The sequence below is a fragment of the Oncorhynchus kisutch genome, linkage group LG26 (genome assembly GCF_002021735.2).
Source record: "Oncorhynchus kisutch isolate 150728-3 linkage group LG26, Okis_V2, whole genome shotgun sequence".
In the NCBI taxonomy this organism is placed as follows: domain Eukaryota; kingdom Metazoa; phylum Chordata; class Actinopteri; order Salmoniformes; family Salmonidae; genus Oncorhynchus; species Oncorhynchus kisutch.
Genome location: NC_034199.2, coordinates 11,276,646 through 11,292,011, shown reverse-complemented (window position 1 = coordinate 11,292,011; position 15,366 = coordinate 11,276,646). Strand labels below are relative to the sequence as shown.

At 39.8% G+C, this 15,366-nt stretch overlaps 1 long non-coding RNA gene across 1 annotated transcript; it reads left to right on the top strand.

Annotated features, from left to right (window-relative positions):
- The first annotated feature begins 406 nt into the window (after nucleotides 1–406).
- LOC116357675 (uncharacterized) lies at nucleotides 407–3,377 on the top strand. The gene is made up of 2 exons (XR_004205591.1): nucleotides 407–917; nucleotides 2,470–3,377. It is a non-coding gene; the product is annotated as an uncharacterized LOC116357675 (long non-coding RNA).
- Nucleotides 3,378–15,366: the final 11,989 nt, after the last annotated feature.

The following is a 15,366-nucleotide window of genomic DNA, read 5'->3' as shown; positions in this document are numbered from 1 at the left end:
AATTTCAAGTTTTCACCAAATTGCATGTCTTTTTCCCATTAATGGGATGGATGGAATGGGTAGTCTCATGGGCTCCCGAGTGCCACAGCGGTCTAAGGCACTGCATCTCAGTGGTGTCACTACAGTCACTGGTTCGAATCCAGGCTGTATCACATCCAGCCGTGATTGGGCGACCCACAATTGGCCCAGCGTCGTCCGGGATATGCCCTCATTGTAAATAAGAATTTGTTATTAACTGACTTTCCTAGTTACATTTTTTTTTTATAAATGGTTTTCAGCCATACAATTACGCATGGTTCATGCTCATGGCGGCGCTATTGCTGTATGCTCTTGGAAAACAGCAGTCTCCTGTGCTTTCTGAAATGGTTTCACCCAACCAGGTATAATAACCACGGGTTGCTGTAAGTAACATCATAAATGCACTGAGGCTGTGAAGAGGGAACTTGGAAACGTCTAGTAATGCGACGCCAAAGCAGACTGATAGACACCAGAACAAATATAGTCCTACCTGATTTAAAGGTGTTTACTCACTAACCATCTTTTTCTGCAGTTGTGGGGAATTTCTCTGGATTTTTTTTAATCAAGTGCTCTTTTGGCTCTTTTTGGTTGTGCCAACTGAAAATTGAAAAGTGGAGATGAATTCTACCGCTTTCAATCAAACGGACAGTGCAGGACTTTTCAATAAGACTGAAGATATATTTTGCTGTAACTTTTCATCAGTGGTGACTGATAATGGCTTCGTGGCGGCGACTCCGGATGAGAGAAGTCTCTTTCTCATGAGAGTTGTCCAGATAGCAGTTATGTGCGTGTTATCGCTCACGGTGGTTTTCGGTATTTTCTTTTTGGGCTGCAATCTTCTCATCAAGTCGGAGGGAATGATCAACTTTTTGGTGACGGACAGAAGACCATCCAAAGAGGTAGAAGCAGGCATTATTGGGGCATATTAGTAGCCTAAAGGGCGCTTTGGGAGACTTTGTCGAAATGACTTGTCCTACCACTGATGCCCAGATGATGAATCCACTTTTCACCAACAGAGAGACAGAGACAGAGATACATAAGAACCAGTTTCTATTGTTCTGTTCTCGACAGTTTGCAAAAATGTAGGACAGAACAGGCCTATACTTAGACACTGTAGACACGCACATCTCCAATAATTAGCCGAAATTAGCTCTCACTTTTTTGACAAACACTCACGTAATTTAATATCTAGACGCTCTCTAATTGTTATAGCCCTTTTGTCAAAGTGACAATCGTTTTTTTACTTCAAATACTGTCTCATATTGCTAAAGCAATGGGGATAAATGAATGTTTGAAAAATGCATATTGTATGTTTTTTTGCATACATGCAAGACAGTATAATGATTTGATCAGTGTGCCTAACGCGTTTCCTATTGAACAATTGTAGATAGTGAGTGGTTAAATGTATGAACGTTGGAGATATAACAATACAACAACAACATTAGCTTTGTTTATTAGAATAAATGAATCCCCTAATTATGTTCAATTTTTTTTCCTTTTGATTGATTCAGCATTTCCATCAATCTATTCTCAGTGTTAATTTATGAAAATCATGGCTACTGTAGGGCTAGTTGTTAGAGTGTGGCGCTTGTAATGCTAAGGTAGTGGGTTCGTTTCCCGGGACCACCTATTCGTAAAATGTATGCATGTATGGCTAAGTTGGATAAAAGCATCTATTGAAATGAGGTCATTCTTATTACAAAGCCTTTCAAAATATAACAATTCTTCAACACCAACATATATAAAAAATAATATATTATTTATCATTCTCATATCGCAAACTAAACATTTTTATATATTATATTCAAAGTGTGCAAATGGTATTAATTTGACAGGGCACATTGAAAGAGAATGTGTGACATTTGCACCTTGTTGTCTTGCAGCCTAATGGTAGACCACTGAAACCAATGTGATCATAAGGGTTGGTTTTTCCACAATTGATGTGTGACGTCCTGGTCCCATTGATCATTCTGGGTTTTAATGGAAACCTGCCTGGCTGTGTTTGTTCCATATCAGATGCTCAGGAAATATATACACTCTAAATGCTGGATAAAAAGCAACCCAACTATTTGTAGGGTTGTAGGATATGCATTATGACCAAAATGAGAATTTAGACCACCATTTGTCTGGGGACCTTAAACATGATCAGTTGACAAATGTATGGCGTTAATCCGCTAGGACTTATCATGCTTTGGTCAATTCAATCTTTCTGAAGTGATGGACTGATATTTTTTTATTACAGTCTTACTGTCTTAGACATAGGCATATATGCACATTATTTACATTCATTATATAAACATACATTTTTTGTGTGGTGTAGATGTTTTAAAATACATGTAATTCTACGCACACTATTATTTATTGCACTGCAGTGACTGACATTTTCTCATTTTCTGTCTGCATTATAAAGTTGTTCCTGTATAGACCATTGTGCGGCTTCTCTCCCCTCAGTGAAAGCATCTGTTGTTCTGCTCCTGGCTTACCTCATCTGGGCATCAGCACCACCCCCAGCTCCCCAGGGGGAACCAAACAGCACCTCCACAAAATGATTTGTCTTGTCAACCCAGACCAAGGAGGACGAAGCCACAGCACAATCTGCTGCATTCTGATAGGCCACCTGTGTCCCTGTGCTCTATGGACAGAGTTAAAACTAAAAAGCGACTACAGTCGTTTTACTTCCTCCAAAATCATGCTTCCTGCCTGCCTGGTGGTTGAGGACAAATCAATCTGGCGACCCATCAGAGTTAACTGAATTGCATTTGACATGGCCCATTATGATGTGTTATGATTGATGGACGGCAGCATAGCCTACGGGATGCGTCTCCGGCCAAAGTCCCCAGCCACTATCTCACATATTAATTACAAATAGGACATTTTGTTTGTTAAATGGTCTTTAAAACTAATAATATGTCATTAAGCATTTTATGGGCAGTCATTACAGAGAAATTCGTGATATTGCCATTTTCCCTAGATAAAATCCTCTAAGCACAAAAATGTTAATAGTATCTCATACATAAGTGTCAATTTGGTTGAATGTGAGTATACATTCAACACTATACTCTGAGTAACTCAATGAAGTTGAGTTAACCCAATGAAGTGTTACCCATTAGTTGAAATGGTCAGCCAGTAGTCATATAGAGATGGATGATTAGATTACCCTGAATACATTTGTGGTAGACTATGAGTTGTGAAAACTGACCTAACCTAAACTATGTTTAGCATCATCCAGTTATTAAAGCGGATTTAAGATTGTATCATTTTTGTTACTTTCATCAAAGCATCTTCTCTCTTCCTGTATTTAATTGTATTGTATTCTAATCATTTATTGCATTATTAAACATTTATTTCATTTATTTGAATGATTGCAATACTTGGTAATTTCCTTTATAAATTGGGGCGTATGCATCTGTAACTTGTAGGGCTGAGAATAGGTAAGGTACTGGCTCAACAGACAGGGTTGATTAAAGAAAAGGCAGCTGTAGTACGCCACACCTATTTATAACTGCCTTTGAAAGTGTGTGTGCGTGTGTGTGTGTAAAGCTCCCACTGAATAACTAATTGGTGAGAAGCCACATTCAAATTGTAGATCATGAGTCATGAGAAAAATATAATTAATGGGAAAACGGCAATTACCAGGTGCCCGGTTTCGATTGAATAGTGCCCCTGCTATACTTGACTTTCCACTAAAGAAACTAAAAGCACACCTAGATGTTTACCTACTTGATTAAGGTAGTCCATTGCTTTTGATAATACGTTACATTTCTGCCTATTGACGAGTCTTAGTGTGGCTTTATAGTCCAATCATTGAATTAACCGCATCTCACACAGACATGCGTGCACACTCTCTCTCTCTCTCTCTCTCTCTCTCTCTCTCTCTCGCTCTCTCGCTCTCTCTCTCTCACACGCACACACACACAGTCTTGTATAACTAACCTTGTGGGGACACACAATTCAGTCCTATTCAAAATCCTATTTTCCCTAACCCTTAACCCTAAACCTAACCCTATACTTAACCCTAAGCCTAGCTCCTAACCCTAAAACTAACCCTAACTCCTAACCCTAAACCTAATTCTAACCTTAACCTTAAACCCCCTAGAAAATAGCATTTGACCTTGTGGGGACTAACAAAATGTCCCCAGTTGATCACATTTGTTTGTTTACTATAATAGTATAGTTAAACACATCCACACACACACACACACACACACACACACACACACACACACACACACACACACACCATTTTAGAGGAGCCTCATTCCTCCAACAAAAAACATAATCATGCGGCGACTTTGTTGAGATGTCTAATTTAGATCACAATAGTAGGCCGTATGTTTTTCTGGATATAATACTGAAACTCCCCTTCAGCGCAGTGTGATTGTTTCATGAACGAGTTGCTGTGAATCGCTCGCAGGAGAATGTTGTGGAGCAGTTTAATATCCAGCAGAGAACAATTTTCAGTCTGCTGAAGCACCACTGTAATGATGTCACTGAGCTAGTGGGGGGATCTCACACTGTGATGCAGACGGTCTGTAGTACTATACTTTTGCCGACATGTTTGATGGTTTCATTCACAAAGACTGATTCGGGCTAGAAATGCAACTAATAATTGTAATGTGTTTGGTGATAATTCATAATTATAGGGTGGTGATGATCATTATTAACAGGAGGATAGTAGCTACAGATAATCATACTGAGTATTGGTTGTCTTGTAGATCATGATTTGATGAAATGACATGTTGAATTGTTACAGCTATACTCTGGAGTACAGCAATACTCTGGAGCGTGGCATGAGATCATCCCATCTCATCCTGAATCTCTGACAGTTTTCTGTTTTGAGACTGGTTTATGGAGGATCTGATGGTATGGTGGTATACACAGAGCAAAATGTAGAATCCATGCACATTAAGGATTCTTGCTTCACGGCCTGGCTGTCTGTCAAAAAAAACATTGCCATGAAGAATTGCAGCAATAGGAATCAATGACTGACACCTTTACACCCAGAATCAGTGAATCCCCAGTCTGGTTTCAGAGAGCTATTTATAGCCCATGGTGTTGTACATCAAATCACCAAAGTGTCCCTCCCAGGCCTTAATGTGCAGCTGCTGATGTACAGTATGTCTCCCAAATGACACCATATTCCCCACTGTACATACAGGGCCCTGTACAGTATACAGTATAGGGAAGGGTTATTCAACTCTTACCCTACGATGTCTGGAGCCAGCTGTAATCTCTGTTCTACCCAATAATTAATTGCACCCAACTGGTGTCCCACGTCTATACCAGTCCCCGGTGAGAGGTGAACAATGAAAAAAAGCTGTGGAACTGGCTTCGAGGTTCAGAGTTAAATTTGAGGGGAATAGGGAGCCATTTGGCACGCATCCAATGACTAGTGTTGAGGGACAGGGCATCTCCAGGGTGTTGATTATGGCTAAAAGAATGCCTCAGGTCTGAGCCTGCAATAGACCTGCTGATTGGTGCAGAGCTCTGATGATTGGTGGAGGTAGTCAATGATCTCGATCGCCACTGACAGCTCCAAATTGCGGCAAGACAGACACAATCATCTCCCCTGTTCACTCCTTCCACCTAATTGGCACTGGATCCCCTTCTCCCACTACTTCAAAAGGCCATATCATGAGTCTGAGTCTGAGTCGAAGAAAGAAACACACAGAGACTCCTGTCACACGGAGACAAGGTAGTGAGTCAAATGAAATCCAATTTTATTTGTCACATACACATGGTTAGCAGATGTTAATGCGAGTGTAGCGAAATGCTTGTCCTTCTAGTTCCGACAATGCAGTAATATCCAACAAGTATTCTAACCTAAGTCTAAAATAAGCACTGGGTAATGTATCCTTGCCTCCTTGCGTAATGATTCACCAACATCAGTAATTGTGGGCGAGGGTGACAAATCCCTTTGGACTGGCTTTGGGGCAATTCCATTATATCTCATCTCAGCTGGGTGCCAGCGATGGGAGGATTGTTTCCCACATTGTTTCCCACCGAAATATCAAAGGGATTTAGTGTGTGTAACTTCTTGGTCTTAGGTGTCACAAAATTAGAAAAAATTTAATTGACTAGCGTAGAATATTGAAAATAATGCATTTCACCCATGGAAGCATTCAAATGAATAATACTGTAGCCTACTGAAGTTCATAGATATGTGATTGCACTCCATGTAGATTTTTGCTGAGCTATACAGATACCCCTTTTCAAGTCCGTTTCACAGACACAGATCAAGCCTAGTCCTCATAGACTCAAAATCATTTCCGATGGACTGAAACTGTGCCCGGGAAACCGTCCATAAGCATAGCCACGGGAAGTAAGGGTGCCGAGGGTGCTGCAGCAACCCCTGAACAATCAGCACCCTCCAAAACATTCTCAGCACCCCCCCCCCCCCATTTACAGTGCGTACTACTATGCAGTACACCACCCATTCCTCACTATATCACACAATAGCAATCAGTGCATGTTGCTTTAAAAGTCTGTTATATTATGCCAATGTGATATTGATCTTCAAATCCATTTCAATTCTAGAGTAAGAGTGTTTGTGGGTGTATCGATCTCATGATGATCATCCAACTCGGTGCCAGTTAGTTTTCACTTTTATCATAAACTCATCACAGAGAATGAACTATTGCTATATTCTACTACTCTTGCTTTGAGATAAACACTTCTACATAGTAATTCCTTTTCCGGCCACAGCTTTAAAGTATCTCCTTTTCCGGACATAACTTTGAGCACAGCTGGCAGTTTGAGAGGATCTACAGCCTCTTCGCTTGCTGATGATCTTCAGCTAAACTTTCGAAACCCCTTTTTCGAACATCGAGGCCACCCAGTTGATTGAATGCATAGCAGTGTTTATTCTGTCTAAACACTAACGTGTTTATAGTTTTTAGGGAACACCGGAGCACTGTTTACGCATAGTCTACTTCTACAGATTTTCCATGACGTTCATAATACTTCTATAAAAATCCATCATTTTTACAGATCTAGAGTTACACAATAGAACAATGATTGAACAGAAAAGCTTCGGTTTGCAATCCCTTTTGGGGTTTTGCCAACAGTAGCGGCATCAATAATAAATGGTGTGACTGAGGGAATCCTCATCAAACAAGGTGTTTAATAGAAATATGAATTATTTATCCACGGCTTGTTTCAGTGCACATGATCATCGTCTTTCTACTGTTTATACATTCGCTCATTTATATTTAATCACCTGTGTTGTCCAACACCTAAGAAGCGTAGCGGGTCCAACATTATTGGCGCCCTTGATAAAGATAAGTAAAAAATGATGTATAAAATGAATAATACAAATACTGAGCAATGTTTTTATTTTGTTATTTTTTAGGGGGTAAATCAGCTTTAATATTGTAGATAGATTGTAGCTTCCATCAATTAAATTGTCTGCATAACTTCCAATCCCCCATATATTTTTTTGCAAATATATATATTTATTTATTTATTTTTCAAATATACACATACATTCATACACACATTTACATACACATATAAATACATGCATATATATACACTACCGGTCAACAGTTTTAGAACACCTACTCTTTCAAGGGTTTTTCTTTATTTTTTACTATTTTCTACATTATAGAATAAGACATCAAAACTATTAAATAACACATATGGAATCATGTAGTAGCCAAAAAAGTTTTAAACAAATCCAAATTTATTTTATATTTTGTATTCTTCAAATAGCCACCCTTTGCCTTGAGGACAGCTTTGCACACTCTTGGCATTCTCTCAACCAGCTTCACCTGGAATGCTTTTCCAAGGAGTTCCCACATATGCGGAGCACTTATTGGCCTCTTTTCCTTCACTCTGCGGTCCGACTCATCCCAAACCATCTCAATTTGATTGAGGTCGAGGGATTGTGGCTGGTCATCTGATGCAGCACTGCATCACACTCCTTCATCAAATAGCCCTTCACAGCCTGAAGGTGTGTTGGGTCATTGTCCTGTTTAAAAACAAATGATAGCTCCATTAAGCCCAAACCAGATGGGATGGCGTATCACTGCAGAATGCTGTGGTAGCCATGCTGGTTAAGTGTGCCTTGAATTCTAAAAAATCACAGACAGTGTCACCAGCAAAGCACACCCACACCATAACACCTCCTACATGCTTACGGTGGGAAATACACATGCAGAGAACATCCGTTCACCCACACCGCGTCTCACAAAGACACAGCGGTTGGAACCAAAAATCTCCAATTTGGATCCAGACCAAAGGACACATTGCTCGTGTTTCTTGGCACAAGCAAGTCTCTTCTTCTTATTGGTGTCCTTTAGTAGTGGTTTCTTTGCAGCAATTCAACCATGAAGGCCTGATTCAAACATTCTCTTCTAAACGGTTGATGATGAGATGTGTCTGTTACTTGAACTATGTGAAGCATTTATTTGGGCTGCCATTTCTGAGGCTGGTAACTCTAATGAACTTACTCTCTGCAGAAGAGGTAACTCTGGGACTTCCATTACTGTGGCAGCCCTCACGAGAGCCAGTTTCATCATAACGCTTGATGGTTTTAGCGAATGCACTTTAAGAAATTTGAAAAGTTATTGAAATGTTCCGTATTGACTGACCTTCATGCCTTAAAGTAATGATGGACTGTCGTTTCCCTTTGCTTCTTTGAGTTGTTCTTGACATAATATGGACTTGGTCTTTTACCAAACATGGCTACCTTCTGTATACCCCCCCCCCCCCACATCACAAGTGATTGGCTCGAATGCATTAAGGAAAGACATTTCACAAATTAACTTTTGAAGGCACACCTGTTAATGAAATGCATTCCAGGTGACTATCTCATGAAGCTGGTTGAGAGAATGCCAAGAGTGTGCAAAGCTGTCATCAAGGCAAAGGGTGGCTATTTAAAGAATCTCAATTTTTTTGGTTACTACATGATTCCATATGTGTTATTTAATAGTTTTGATGTCTTCACTATTATTCTACCATGTAGAAAATAGTAAAAATAAAGAAAAACCCTTGATTGAGTAGGTGTTCTAAAACCTTTGACTGGTAGTGTACATACATATACATATATACATATATATATATATATATATATATATTACTTTCTAGCCCTACCACCCCTTCCCTAATTGGAGTAAACTAGTGAACCACAACGCTTAGGCTTCTATTTCCAGCATATACAGTTGAGGTTGGAAGTTTACATACACTTAGGTTGGAGTCAATAAAAATCGTTTTTTAACCACTCCACAAATTTCTTATTAGCAAACTATAGTTTTGGCAAGTCGGTTAGGACATCTACTTTGTGCATGACACAAGTAATTTTTACAACAATTGTTTACAGACAGATTATTTCACTTATAATTCACTGTATCACAATTCCAGTGGGTCAGAAGTTTACATACAGTAAGTTGAATGTGCCTTTAAACAGCTTGGAAATTTCCAGAAAATGATGTCATGGCTTTAGAAGCTTCTGATAGGCTAACTGACATCATTTGAGTCAATTGGAGGTGTACCTGTGGATATATTTCAAGGCCTTCCTTCAAACTCAGTGCTTCTTTGCTTGACATCATGGGAAAATCAAAAGAAATCAGCTAAGACCTCAGAAAAATAATTGTAGACCTCCACAAGCCTGGTTCATCCTTGGGAGCAATTTCCAAACACCTGAAGGTACCACGTTCATCTGTACAAACAATATTACGCAAGTATAAACACCATGGGACCATGCAGCTGTCATACCGCTCAGGAAGGAGATGTGTTCTGTCTCCTAGAGATGAACATACTTTGGTGCGAAAAGTGCAAATCAATCTCAGAACAACAGCTAAGGACCTTGTGAAGATGCCGGGGGAAACAGGTACAAAAGTATCTATATCCACAGTAAAACGAGTCCTAAATCGACATAACCTGAAATTCCACTCAGCAAGGAAAAAGCCACTGCTCCAAAACTGCCATAAAAAAGCCAGACTACGGTTTGCAACTGCACATGGGGACAAAGATCGTACTTTTTGGAGAAATGTCCTCTGGTCTGATGAAACTAAAATAGAACTGTTTGGCCATAATGACCATCGTTATGTTTGGAAGAAAAGGGGGGAGGCTTGCAAGCCGAAGAACACCATCCCAACTGTGAAGCATGGGGGTGGCATCATCATGCTGTGGGGGTGCTTTGCTGCTGGAGGTACTGGTGCACTTCACAAAATAGATGGCATTTTGAGGCAGGAAAATTATGTTGATATATTGAAGCAACATCTCAAGACATTCAGTTAAAGCTTCGTCGCAAATGGGTCTTCCAAATGGACAATGACCCCAAGCATACTTCCAAAGTTGTGGCAAAATGGCTTAAGGACAACAAAGTCAAGGTATTGGAGTGGCCATGCTACCAAATACTACCAAATACTAATTGAGTGTATGTAAACTTCTGACCCACTGGGAATGTGATGAAAGAAATAAAAGCTGAAATTAAATATTTCTCTCTACTATTATTCTGACATTTCACATTCTTAAAATAAAGTGGTTGATCCTAACTGACCTAAGACAGGGAATTTTTACTAGGATGAAATGTCAGGAATTATGAAACTGAGAAGGTATTTGGCTAAGGTGTATGTAAACTTCCGACTTCAACTGTAAATAACATTCTATTGGTTGCAAGAATTTTGAATAATAAGTTTAGAATCCATGGTCATTTTGCATATCAGTTCATAAACAATGTGCCATGGAATCGGTACAGTATTTAAAAAATCTCTTCCCAACAAATTTGTTTTGAGCTCTATTGTACGCAACATTTTTTGGGACAAATCTATACTTTTTTACTAATACATTTGCACAGAGAAGGAGGAGGGGGTGGGGCGCTGTTGGAAAAATACATTTTGGGAAAAAAGTTTAACTAAATGTGTTTATATTTGAGTGTAAGCTATAAAAACTAAGAGAGTCGACAACTCCATATAATATAACCTCCCAATAACTTATTTGGTAAAAAAACTAAAATGTTTCGGCATCACTGTGCCTTCTTCAGGGTAATGTCATGAATGTTGAACCAGGTTATGTAGACAAACAGTGCAATTAGTGCAACCAATGACAATAGTGAGGGTGTGTCGTAATTGCTACGTAGGTTGATCAGAAAGAATTGAGCGAAACTGTTAAAAGACAATAGCCCACAGCATATTGAACATATTATGCAATTGTTATCATTAGCATTAGCATAACGTTAGCGTCAACATACATTATTCTTTCTTTTAATTTGAACCTATATATTTAAATATTTCCAATTTCATTAAACACTTTTGTTACATCTTTTGGTTCAACCATAATGCATAATAAGCATCATCAACTGGGGGAACATATTGGGTGTACTCTGATATGCTGTAGAAAGAATATCTTCATTTACAAGACTTGATCACAGATAATAGAATTGGTCCTAAGAACGGCCTGAGATCAAAGTCAATATTCAGACCACTAGGGGTCAATGCTTTTAAATAGGATATCCAGTATGCCTCCCTTTGTAGTAGTAGGATCTCGATGTTACCTCCTCTCCTTGGTAGAGCAACATGCTCAATGCCTGTGTATTTGAGGGAGGAGATGGGATGGTTAGCTTCAACAAAGTGAGTTGCGATTGGATAGTCTGTGTTCTTGCACCTGATTGAGCTGCGGTGTTCAGCTATGTGTTGTTTTAATTGTCTTTTCGTTTGTCCGACGAAGGCTTTTCCACATGAACAGGTGATGAGATAGATGACTCCCTTGGTCTTGCATGAAATGATACCCAAAACAGGGATTTTTTTAAAACCTGTATGTAGGTGTCTGAAGAAGGATGTTTTTGTAGTGCTATTGCACTGTGCGCATGAGCCACATTTGTAGTTCCCATTTGGAATGGGTGTCAAGATTGTCTGAGTGGGCTCAGGGGGCAGGTCAGATCTCACTAAGCTATCCCCAATATTGTGACCATGCTTATAGACCACCAGTGGGGGCTCCTTGAAGAGGTGGGCAATTATTTTGCAGAATATGCCAGTGCTTTTTCAGGATTGCTTTCATTTTCTCTGAACACTCGGTGTACTAATAAGTGCAAAACACTGTTGCGTTGTTTTTTATTCTTTGGTTTAGTTTTTAGCAATTCCTCTCTTGGTTTTTGAGATATTGCCGTCATCGCAGCGTTAAGGGTTTTGTCCTTGTAAGCCTCTCATTTTGAATTGATCTGTCATTTTCTTAGCATTGCTGTGAGTCTGACTGGTGGCCACAGATTTGTTTAACCCTGCATAACTGGCTATATGGTAGACCATTCTTGAGGGGAAGGGGATGAATATTATTCTCATATATTATGCAGGGTGTTGCGGTCTGTGGGCTTTGTGTATAAGTCTGTGTGTAACGCGTCATTCTCTGTGATGATCCATAAGTCCATTTGTTTTTCTCTCATCAGTCTGTAAACTGGTGAATGGTGAATTTGAGATATTCAGACCTCTCGTTGAGTAGAGTTTGGAATTATTTTCGTTCCTGCTGACTTCCTCCCCAGAGCACAAAGACAACATCTATGTACATTTTTAGGCTGTCATTGTAAATAAGAATGTGTTCTTAACTGACTTGCCTAGTTAAATAAAGGTTAAATAAATAGATGTGTCTCTTCCATTGTGGGATTTTAGAAAGTAGGGGGTATGTCTCTGTTTTGTAAATGAGGGCTTCCTCAAATTGTCCCACATACAGGTTCGCATTGTTGGGGGCAAAAGGGGAGCATTTGTAACTTGAGTCTGATAATTATCTGTACAAAACAGTTAATCTGATAATACTTGTGTAATATAAAAAATACTTGCTTGATATACATTTTCTGGAAATGCTTTGCAAATGCAACTTATTTCTATGTGAAAACTGAAATGTTTCCTTTCATTCTTTTGAGCATGAATTACAGATTAGAATGAAGATCACAGAGAAAAGGACAGGGTTTTGTTCTTTCTAGATTCCATTAGAATGAAGATCACAGAGAAAAGGACAGGGCAACAGCTCTTACAATTCCAACTATTGAATCCTGCAAGATACTGTTCTAAACTATACAAGTACCTTTCCTGCCAAAGCAGCAAACATTTTTTTAAACTTGCGTTACAGATGTCTGGTTCCCGAATGGCGGAGCGGTCTAAGGCACTGCATCTCAGTGCTAGAGGGGTCACTACAGACCCTGGTGTGACTCCAGGCTGTATCACAACCAGCCATGATTGGGAGTCCCATAGGGCGGCGCACAATTGGCCCAGTGTCTTCTGGGTTTGGTCAGGGTAGGCCGTCATTATAAATAAGAATTTGTTCTTAACTGACTTGCCTAGTTAAATAAATAAATTGGTCTGCTAATAAAAGTCCAATGCACTACATTTGTGAAAAAATGTATTTCCCCCAAAAATGTTTTTATTAATACTTGTGTTTTATTACGATTTTTCAGGGGGTGCTGCAGTACCCTCGGCACCGGTACCTCCCGCGGCTATGGAGGCAACCAGGTTTTTAGCTAAAATGCACTGGTACTGGGTAAAGTTTATGATGCCTTTAATCTTAATAAGGGTCCCAGGAGGCATTGAAAGGTATTGAAAACAAGGATGCCAATCATTTTGACCCCTATCTTTTTGAGAATAACTATTACTTGTTAAACAACATTTATTTCTCCGAGCAATTGTATTAGGATAAAATCATAGAATTGTGCATTTTCTTTTTTGAATACAATATAGCTCAGAATTTTTTAATGCAGACTTTTTTGCTCATCTTTATCAAGGGTGGCCAACATTTTGGACCTGACAGTATAATTAACCTGTTGTGTTGGTGGGGGTATACTGCAGACCCAGTAGTAGGACTTCAGGCATTCTATTCTCTCTCAGGAGAGGGATTCCATGGAAAGCAATCCCTTCTCTGACCCAATCCTGTGCTAGCACGTACTCCTCAACACATTTCAGTGCATAAACTTTACAACTGGGAGTTGATAAATACATTTTGTTCCAATACAGTAGTTATTTTTTACAAACTATGGTCAGGCTGAGATGACTGTTACTTGGGCGGCCTGAAGTCCCTCCCTCCTCTTTCTTTCTATCCTAGCCTCCCCGTCTCCCTCTCTCTCGCTCATCGACTTCCGAGCTGTCACCATGACGCAAGTGTGTTGGGAACATGGATTTTTTTTAGCAAACGGTTCAAAAGGCTCTGCTCTGAGATGGTACTGGTACTGCCTGGAGCTCACTCTGTGCCGAGCACAGTGGTGCTCTGACAGGGCCATCTCAGTCTGGGTAGCAGTGATGAGGCCCCTCCAGGAGACCTTCATTCATCTACAGGTGCATCGTGGCATCAGAAATGCAGAACTCACTCACGCACCACATGTCATCCATCCAGCCCCTGTCTAGACAGAAGGAAAATGTTTGTTATTTCTAGCAAAAGACACTCCGATCAGTTCAGCGTAAGGGGAAACGTTACTAAAGATGCTGCAGGTCCTAGAATACATTAGTCCTTTCACAGAAGCATCTCTTTCAGGTAAAATACATACTGTGCCTAGACATTATATTACCTATAAAGGTATTGTAGATGACCATTGTTATTCCATGCTGTTCATCTAACATTGGAAATGTTGTATTGATTCTTGCTCATGGATATGTTATATTTGTAACTGAAAGAACAATGTGCAAAGGATAGTGCTATGAGCCAGCTGTGTGTAACAATGTATAAGGTCTTCCGTATAGCGTATAGTATAATGCAATGCGCATCACTGTATAAATCTCTCAGCACAGTGTAACAGCCCATGGTATATAACAACCTGCACAGTATGAATCCATTGTCTGTGATGCATTTATTATGAACCACAAACAGGTGGTTCACAAGCGTGGCTGAACTCAGACAGGAACCAGAAACAAAGTGTAATAAACATTAGTAACAGCTTGATCCCAAAAAGACTAAAATGTCATATTTCCACACATCGCCGCCAATGAACTCAAGGATGAGCAATGTTACAATAACGAATTGTGTTCTGCTCAGACCTCGCCTTGGAAATCTCTAGTGACAGATCGGACCTGGCTGAAAACCAACGGTGTCCTGGCTGGCTCTTCAGTGCACTCCAGTGGTCCCCAGCTGTCAGCTGCACTCAGCACACTGTACAAGTAATATGCAACCTTTGGCAAAAACCTAACCTCCTAAGAGGACAACAGTTGGACTCCGAACCTTTAAAAACATGTCAGACTCACTGCTTTCAATACCCTATATTTGGTGAACAGTTTATTTTGTATTTTTTTTACCTTAATTTAACCAGGTAGGCCAGTTGAGAACAAGTTAGGTAAATTTGGCAAAAAGCTAGACAACTGGATCGGTTTACAGTTCAGATTCAGTCAGGAGATTGTAGTCTCAATTGATATGGTTGGTGTCATGCTGCACCCAAAT